This window comes from Apus apus, chromosome 2 (genome assembly GCF_020740795.1).
Source record: "Apus apus isolate bApuApu2 chromosome 2, bApuApu2.pri.cur, whole genome shotgun sequence".
Classification (NCBI taxonomy): domain Eukaryota; kingdom Metazoa; phylum Chordata; class Aves; order Apodiformes; family Apodidae; genus Apus; species Apus apus.
In genome coordinates this window covers 17,427,903-17,436,834 of record NC_067283.1, presented here as the reverse complement: position 1 = coordinate 17,436,834, position 8,932 = coordinate 17,427,903, and the positions used below count along the sequence as shown (strand labels likewise).

General features: G+C 45.4%; 1 protein-coding gene across 1 annotated transcript in view; it reads left to right on the top strand.

The window, feature by feature from the left end:
• Nucleotides 1–830: 830 nt before the first annotated feature.
• APBB1IP (amyloid beta precursor protein binding family B member 1 interacting protein) overlaps nt 831–8,932 on the top strand; it is a 62,280-nt gene continuing 54,178 nt past the window's right edge. The window contains exon 1 of the mRNA XM_051612151.1: nt 831–913. The gene's annotated coding sequence lies outside the window, so the exon portion shown is untranslated. The remainder of the gene's footprint in view (nt 914–8,932) is intronic.

Below are 8,932 nucleotides of genomic sequence, written 5' to 3'. Positions count from 1 at the left end.
TCTTTGCATGGTACTTGCAGCACACAGAACGTCATCTTGTTTACTTGACAAAAATAACCCCATTAAGGCTCCACTGAATTTTCGAACTTATCCTTGCCTTTTTAACTTCAGATGGAAACCTCCGAACTTTTTTCCTCCCGGGCTTTCTATGGAACTGAACGTGTTACCCCGGGAAAGGAAGTTCTAAGCGCTCTTACAGCAGCGCCTCGCCGTCCTACAGAACTCTGCAAAAATGCCACGAAAGCAGTTTGTTGCCTTGCAGGAGCATTACTTTAAAAGAGGTGTAAAGTCGCTAAACGGGGCGGGAAAGACACGCGTTTCAGCCAGGGACGGGGAGCGCTCGGGGCAGCGCTGCCCGGCCGGGGGGCAGCGGGCCCGGCCCAGCCGGCCCAGGGCGCCCTGGGGCCTCTGCCCCGGCACCGCAGCCTCTCCGGCCGGGCCTCCAGCGCCGCAAACCACCCCAGGGCGCGCCGCAGGCTGCGTGTGGGGAGCAGCCCTCTTGCCCCTGAGGCACCAGGGAGGAGCAGGCCTGTCCCCGCGGCGGAGGGGACGCGGCTCCGCGCAGCCCTGCGGCCGGCCTCGAGCGGCCAGGCGCTGCCACGGGAGCCCGTCGCGGTGCGCGGGCCCGTCTCATCCCGCGCCCGCCTCATCCCGCGCCCGCCTCATCCCGCGCCGCAGCTGCGGCTGACAGCCCGGGGTGGGGCTGGCCCGCCCAGGCGCTGCGGGACGCCTCGGCCCCCAGGCGGGGGTGGTGCTGCGTGCGGCGGGGCGGCTCCCGGGGCGGCGGCCGCACTTCCCCCCGGCGGGGCGAGTCCCTCCCGTGCGCGGGTTCCGCGGAGCCGCTCTCGCTGCCCCGCACCTCCTGCTCGCAGCGCCTCCGGGAGCCGGCGGCCCCCGCCGCCTTCCCGCCAAGGTAATCCGTGCGGGGGTGGGGAGGGGGTTAATCGGACCCCCAGGGCCCCCAGCGCCAGCCCGGGCCCCCGGCGGGGCGGCCGCCGTGGCGTGGCACGAGGTGCTGTGTGCGGCGTGGGCAGGAGTCGTGCCGGTGCAGTAGCGGTGCTCGGGGTGGGACGCTGCCACCAACCCCGCTCCGGGCACGGCTCGTGGTGGCCCTGGAGGGAGGGTGGCAGCGCGGATGCCCGCAGAGTAGCCCGCCAGCCCCGCCGTGCCGCCCGGGGAGCCCGCGACGGGAGCCCGCGCTCACGGGCCTCTCCCCGCGGGACAGGGAGCCTTCCGACGGCAAACGTGGCCTCGGTGCGCTGAAATGGGATAATGGGATCTAGTCCTGTGGCACGGGGTTCCAGTGTTGATTGTTCTCTCCGGTGGCGTGAACCTGAGTCAGTCCTTTAGTTTGCCCAGGCCCTGAGAGCGGGTGGGACATTAATCGTTCCCAAGGCAGCATTGCAAAATCTTCCCTGCGGCCTCGTGAGGCACCTGGGATCTTGGGGACGCCCGGTGCCCTGTTTCTGATGGCTGGGTTGGAAAAGTGAAGGTGGGCAGGAGAAACTGCAGACCAAGTGGTCTGGCACGAGTGGCCAAAAAATACACCGTGTGAACGTGCTAATCTATCAGTCTTAACCTAGGCATGTAAGAAAGTGGTGTGGTTATGGCAAAACAGCCAGTACAGACTTCTGAGGAATGCAGTTTACATCTTTCTGCTGGTGGTGTATTTGGCTGCATGTTTAGGGAAGAAATAGATGTGTCTCCTGACTTTGAAGGCCCATCCTGAATGATACCTTCATCAGAATGCCGTGGGGAAGTAACACAAATGCAGTCTCCACAAGCTTGGGGTGGTTTTTCAATCCCTTGTGCACCAAAAGAGAAGTCATTAGATCCATTCATTGTCACAATGGGAGAATATATCTGGTAAGGCCTTATAGGCAGCTGGTCTTAACTCATTAAAAATTTGGATGCAGGAGTACAACCTATAAACAGGATATGCAGGGTGCCACCAAACTGGAAGGAACAGCTTAACTTCCGAGGTCACTTCATGCCCTACATTGCTCTGATCCTGTGATTAGCATGGCTCCAGCTTGACTACCCATCAAAACTTTTGTTTGCAGGGTTTTGGCAGTCGTTTTTCCTCTTTGGTTCTAGTTCCCCTTTGTGAACTACGTGACATTAATGTTTTGTCCTCTGTTCCTGACTTGCTTCTAAAAAATACCCATTTTAAAGATGAGTCTATTGATGTCTCTGTAATTTAATTACCCTGCTGCTGCACAACAGTGGTGTAAATTGTTTCCAGGACTTGATTTAGTATATATGTTTCATTAAAGACAAAATAGGTAGGCCTCAGTGCTTCAGAGAGCTATACCAGATTACTTACCCCACCTGTGCAGGCTCCTATTCATTTGTCTTCACTAACTTTACAAAGCTTTTTTTTTCCTAGGAACTTTGTAAGGAATGTGAATTTAGGTTAAAACTTTATGTTTAAAACAGAATGTTTAACTCTTTGCTGAACCTGTTCAGTTCTGCTTTCCCCTGTGGGCTTTCTGAGGAGACTAATTACATGTAATTGTACTTCATGCTTTGTGCAAGCATTGCCCAAGAATTGAGAGATTTGGTTTGAAATAAGGATTGCAAATATCTTTGGGAGGTTTAATCAATGGAGCATTACAGATAGTTGAGCGATCTCTTTTTTGTATTCTCAGAGAATTCTCATCCATCCGGGAGCACACATAACTGGAAGATTTACTGTCTCTGAAAGGGTACTTGTGATCATTCTCTGTGTCTTCTTTAAATACCTCCAGTGGGTACTACACGCTCTTGTGGTGTTTGGAGGCAAATAGGACTGAAGGCTCAAAGTAATTAATCAGTAAATTGTGTTTTAATTGTTCATGGTGGAATTTGCAATTATTTGGTGTGTAGTATCTTTGAGCAGAGTATGATGCCTTTGAAGTGCTGGTTTATTTTGTTATCAAATGTATTTATTCCAGCAAAGTTTGATTTTTGCAGGTCAGAAGTGTGATTCTCACTGCGTGGGCAGTGTCCACTAGATCAGACACTATAGCTCATGCACCAGTGGATCAGGCTGTAAACTTGATCTTTTTTTTTATTTATTTATAAAGCTTTAGAGACTAAAACATTTGGGTGGGTAACAATTGGCACAAAAGAGGACAACAAGATGAAGAGAGGGGCCTACTGAATGTTTAAACAGCTTAACTCAGTACTGTGGCCTGAGATCTCTTGGGTAGTAAAGAATTTACCGAGCCCACTAAGATTTTGGTTTTGCTGTGTTTCACCTTTCCTGTAAGAAGAAATGTCTTACAGCAGTGAGAGGAACAAGAGGCAGAAAGCTCTCCTTCTCTTTCTCTGCAGTATGTGCTGAAGGGAGAGGTAGGGCTTGGGTAATCTGTGGATGGAGGGATCAGCTATTGCATTGCAGCTCTTTGGCCCTACAAAATGTCCAAGTCTGGAATACTGTTGGAGCTGAAAGCAGGGGTTGCATTGTTAAAGAGAGGATGTATTTCGTCTGCAAATTCATTAACATCTGTTGAGAAGATGATCTTGGAAAAATTTTATTGAGTTTGTGTTTCAGAGGAGGCTTTACAGGAATGTAGCTGAATTTGTTTTTTTTCATATCATTCAGATACCAATGTCCCTGTCCTTTCCTGCTAGCTCTGCAAACTTCATGTGTTTTTCTTGCCCACAGACCTTTTTTTCCAGCTCTCATTTCAGTATGTCTTGATTAATTTTCTTGTAGGCCCATCTGACTGGTTGTGATAATTACTTCACATGATCAGGTGCTGATCTGGGGTGAAAGTGAAAATAAGACCTCTTACTTGCCTGAAGCAATAAAGAAGCTTTAGCTAGTCTCTGATGACAATGGTAACCTGCAGCCTTGCAGGCCTTCCAAAGCACTTCTTGGACTTTATAGACAGGATCCTCCTCACCCAGCTTTAGACATTAGCATTTTACTTGGTCATCTGAGATTCTGAGTCTTGTCTGCAGTTAATGGAGAGAGACAGATACTGCTAGAACCTGGTTCAGTTGCCCAGTTTTAGACGGCTACCATGAATCATGCTCTTTAAAATTGCCTTTTTTTCCCCTTCACTGACTAAAAAGAGCCTGGGGTGACCAGATTGGATGCATATGTCATAGAAGCTCCACCATATGTCTTTTCATTATGAAGACTGATCCATGATAAAATTGCTTTTGGAAAATTCGGCATTTTAGGCAGCTTTCCTTATCATCCAGCCCATTGATTCATGGCTGTCCTGGGTATTAACAATATAGATGCCAGTGAGAAGACGGTTTGTTGCACTTGCTGTGAAAGAAGGAACCTAGGGTGCCATGTTCTTCTGAAGTTCTGTGGAGACTTTTGAGCATACATGAACAAGTGTTCCTCACCATCCCTCAATATTAATATGTAGCATTGTTCCCAGGCTGTGAATGAAAAGGGAACATAAATGACTTTGATATGACTGAAAACTTCAATGTGGGAATTCACAAACTAGCTTGATAATGACTTTTTTAGAAGCTTGTCATTAGTTTAAAAGTCTTTCTTCCAGTAAAGTGACCTTTTAGCTGTGGCTAGCTCATTGCTCTCATAATTAGACCAGAAGCTACATCAGCCTGCACACTGCACTGTTTCTTCTTGTTGAGTATTGATGCAGCATGCCATGAGTTTGGGCTCAAATAAATTAGGGCTACAGTTACTAGGAGTATTAGCACGATTTTGAGGAGTAGGTACAGTATGAATTCTAGAGGAAAAAGAAGGTTCAGTATATATAAACAAAATTTTTCTATGATACTGTGTTTAGAAATACATACAGAGATACTTCTGATAGAACTTTTGCACTGGATGCTTATCCTCAGTCCATTTCCATTTTTATTTTCACTGTGTTTGCTTGTAACCTAAAGCAGTGGATGTAAAAGTGTGATATGTAATACATATTAAAGGATGAAACTCCTTGTGTGTCTGCTGTCAGTGGCCTGACGCATCCAACCAGACCCTGAACAAGTGAGAATACATGCTAAAAACGTGAGCACAGATAACATTCCCAAATACTTCTTGTACTTTGGTGACCCCATCTTCACGTCTGAGAAGAAGCCAGCAGACCTAATGTTTGAGAGAGCAAATACAAATGAGCCGGTGGTTTTGGGTACCAATCCTAGGAAGGGATTCAGCATAAACTTAACTGCAATTTTGTCCCACAGGGACCATGTTTTTCCATGAAATTCAGTGAAGCCTTTCATATCTGTCACTGGATTGATCTCCTGTGTTTCCTGTGTGTCATGATGGAGTTGCTGTCTCTGACCAGATCAGTTGTTCCATCCCTCCTCCTCTTGTAAGGCAAAAAGACAGGGAGGCAGTGGCATTTCCTTCTCATGGAAAAGCTTACAGTAATGGAAAAATTACACTGTAAATGTCACAAGATACTTCTGTTGCTGCGTTTTCTTCCAAAAACTGTGCCTTTTGTGAGATTCAGGGCTGCTGGGCTGTGGCAAAGCAGCCACAGCCATGCCAATATAACATCCCATCTCTGGTGACTTCCAAGCTTCCAGTTTCCTTACACATCTTTGTCTGAAACCTACTGCTTATAGCTGTTTGAGATCACTATGCATTATAGAGACTGAAATAAAGAGCTTTTCTAGGTGGAAAGTTAATGATGGGTCTTGAAATTGTGCCTGACTCTTCAGTAGTAAAGCTGAGAAAAAGATTTAGAAAAAAATCTTAATTTTTCTGCCACTCACTATAGCACTGAGCACTGTACTTCAGTGAAATACCTATAAAGTCATATTCAAGCATTACTGGCTTCATTTGATTTTAATACAAAAGCTGTCTATTAAATAAACAGATGGATTCAATAAATTTTTTACAGATTGCTTTCACCCTTTTGCTTCACTGTTATCTGTTAGAGCTTTTATGTTCGTCTTTACCTTTTTCAGTCTTCCTTTCCCATACCACGGGTACCCTCTCTTAAGCATTTCTGGCAGTTATGAGAACAGGTGATTGTAAGAGAGAAGATGGTGACTTAAAGCTTTTGCCAATGACTAGGGCCTTGGAATAAGTTACTTGTATGGGTAGACAGTTTTGTCATGGACCCTTACAGCCTATTTTCCACTTACCTCTAATGGCTCATTGTGAGGAGGGAGTGAGTGTTGGAAAAGATGAGCCATTGGTTATTCGATGTAGCAGCTGCTGCATTTACATTTTGTACTGTAACTTCATTCTTTTTAATTCTTCCTAAGTTCGTGCTATTATTTTCATTATTCCACATTACATCTCTTGATTCTGTAGGAATTTGGGGAGGGGAAGGATTTTCCTCCATTGTGGATTCCTGTATGCCTTCCTCTCTCATCTATAGGCTTTATTGTCTACCATTTTCTGCTTGTTAACCTGTTCATGTGGGATCAGCATATTGTACAGATTATGAAGCTAAATATCAAAATCTTCAGCCACAAGACACACTTCCCATTGCTCAGTGACCTGAGGATAAGGGAAGTCTGGGAATGGTTCAAAAGCAGCAAGTTGGAATTAAATGCTTATAGCCGATCTACTCCATTGGCAGGGTGGACTAAGGCTGAACATTCTGCTGGATCAAATAATTATTAATTGTGCTATTGTAATTTGCTGGTAATTTTTTAAAGTACAAGACAACTTCTTGTTGTCATGCAAGTTCTGTACAGCAGTGTGGGGTAACTGGAAAAAACAGGAAGGAAAACATTACACCAACATCAGAAAACTACAGATTATGGGAAGGAATGTGAAAATAGAACAAATTTGTGCTACTCAGACTTACTTACTCTTTCACTGTTGTATTCTCCTATCAAGGCAGGGTATGGGAGGAACCCAGAACTGAATTACATTTTCTGGTAACTTGTATGTGTGCAGTTTTATCTCAGTAAAGCTGAAGTAGACATGTTACTAACACAAGATGGATGAGCCTAGATCAACTGGTGGTTCATATGAACTGAATCCAGCTCAGGGGACATGCTTCCATCCAGCTTTTTGCCTTTCCCAGGAGAAGATAAGTTGGGGGAAAGGAGATCTTGTCCCTGTGTGCCAGTAATCTGGCACAGAGTAGGGAATTGTTTCTTCTAGTAATCTGCGTGAAGACTTGGGACTGGAAATAAATCTGCCATTTCATTCTGCACAGAGTTTGTGCTGCTTGTATGGCTTATGGGGAGAAAGTCCCCAAACTGGACCATTCTACACTAAATAATTCTGCGACAAAAGAAAAAGATGACTGAGTCTGTAACCATACAGTATCAATGTGAGTCAGCAATGTGTGCTCACAGCCCAGAAATCAACTGCATCCTGGGCTGCATCAAAAGAAGCATGGCCATCAGGTCGAGGGAGGTGATCCTGCCCCTCTACTCTGCACTGGAGTACTGCATCCGATGGTCCACTCCCTCCTGGAGTACTGTGTCCAATTCTGGAGCCCTCAACACAGGAGGGACATAGAGCTCTTGGAGCAAGGCCATAAAGATGATCTGAGGGCTGGAGCACATCTCCTATGAAGACAGGCTGAGACAGTTGGGGCTGTTCAGCCTGGAGAAGAGAGGGCTCCAAGAAGACTGTAAAGCAGCCTTCCAGTATCTGAAGGGGGCCTACAGAAAAGCTGGGGAGGGACTTTTCACCAGGGTGTGTAGTGATAGGATGAGGGGTAATGGTTTTAAACTGGAAGAGGGGGGATGTAGGTTAGACATTGGGAAGAAATCCTTTACTGTGAGCGAGGTGAGGCACTGGAACAGGTTGCCCACGGAGGTTGTGGATGGCCCCCTCCATGGAGGTGTTTAAGGCCAAGTTGGTCAGGGCTTTGTGCAACCTGGTCTAGTGGAAGTTGTTCTTGCAGGGGGGTTGGAACTAGGTGATCTTCTAGGTCCCTTCCAACCCAAACCATTCTGTGATTCTAACACGCTTTCAAGGGGCTTAATTGTATAAATTGCATAGTTAAAGTGTCTGTGAAACAGAAGTAGCATCTGTGAGTTTGGGGTGCTCTTATCTAAAGATGTTTGTAGTTACATCTGGGTGAATGATTCTGGAGTTAGTAATAAGCTTAAGTAGTATCAAGTGTGCCTTTATTCTTGCTAGGGTCATTATGAGCAATGTGATGCAAGATAACAGGGCAGCTGGAGTCAAAAGTGGTTTCACAGTGTATGTAAAAATGTGTCTGGAGCAATCAATGAAAGTGCTGCAAAATGTTTTTTGTGGCATGATCTCCTGAAGACGCTCTAGTGCCCCAGATTAGCATTAGAAAAGGATTCTCTCATACAGTTGTATTTATCTGCAGTTTTTATTTTAATCCAAAGTCGAATGTGACTTACTTTTAAACTAGGAAAGATACTTTGCAATTTTATCAGTCTTCCTGAAGCTTCTAGTGTTTTAGTGTCTTGCTTTTATTCCTTCATGAGCTGCATTACCACGTCACACCCATCCCTGAGATAAATATGTAATGTAATTTCAGCTGCGGATAAACTTATAGTCACACCAGATTTCCCAGAATAGTGATACCAGTAAGAAACTGCTTTCGGAGTTATCTGTGAGTCCAAGCTTTTTCTTGGAAAATACCATGCTTATAAATGTTAGGTAAGTGCAGTTCTGGAAGCAGTCTTAGTTGCTTTCAATCCATCCTTTTCAAAATATGAGTTAATATTAAAACAGAAGAGAGTTACAGGGTCATGTTAGGTAGATAAGGAAGAGACAAATCAGCATGCTAATTGCCAGATCTGATTGTTATTTTGAAATCTGGGGGACAGCTGCCATTTCTACTTTATCACTCCAAAACTTCAGTTTCCTTTCTTAGTATCTACCAGAATTAGTAAATAATTTAATTATTCTTCTAGGCTGAATTCTGCAGAGATGTATGTTCTCTTGTGTTCTGCTTCATACAAATTGACCTAAATGTTAGGGACTTTATATTAAACATGGTGGAATAGCTGGTTAGGAAGTGTCCATCCTGCCTCAGTTAAGTATATAAGAGAC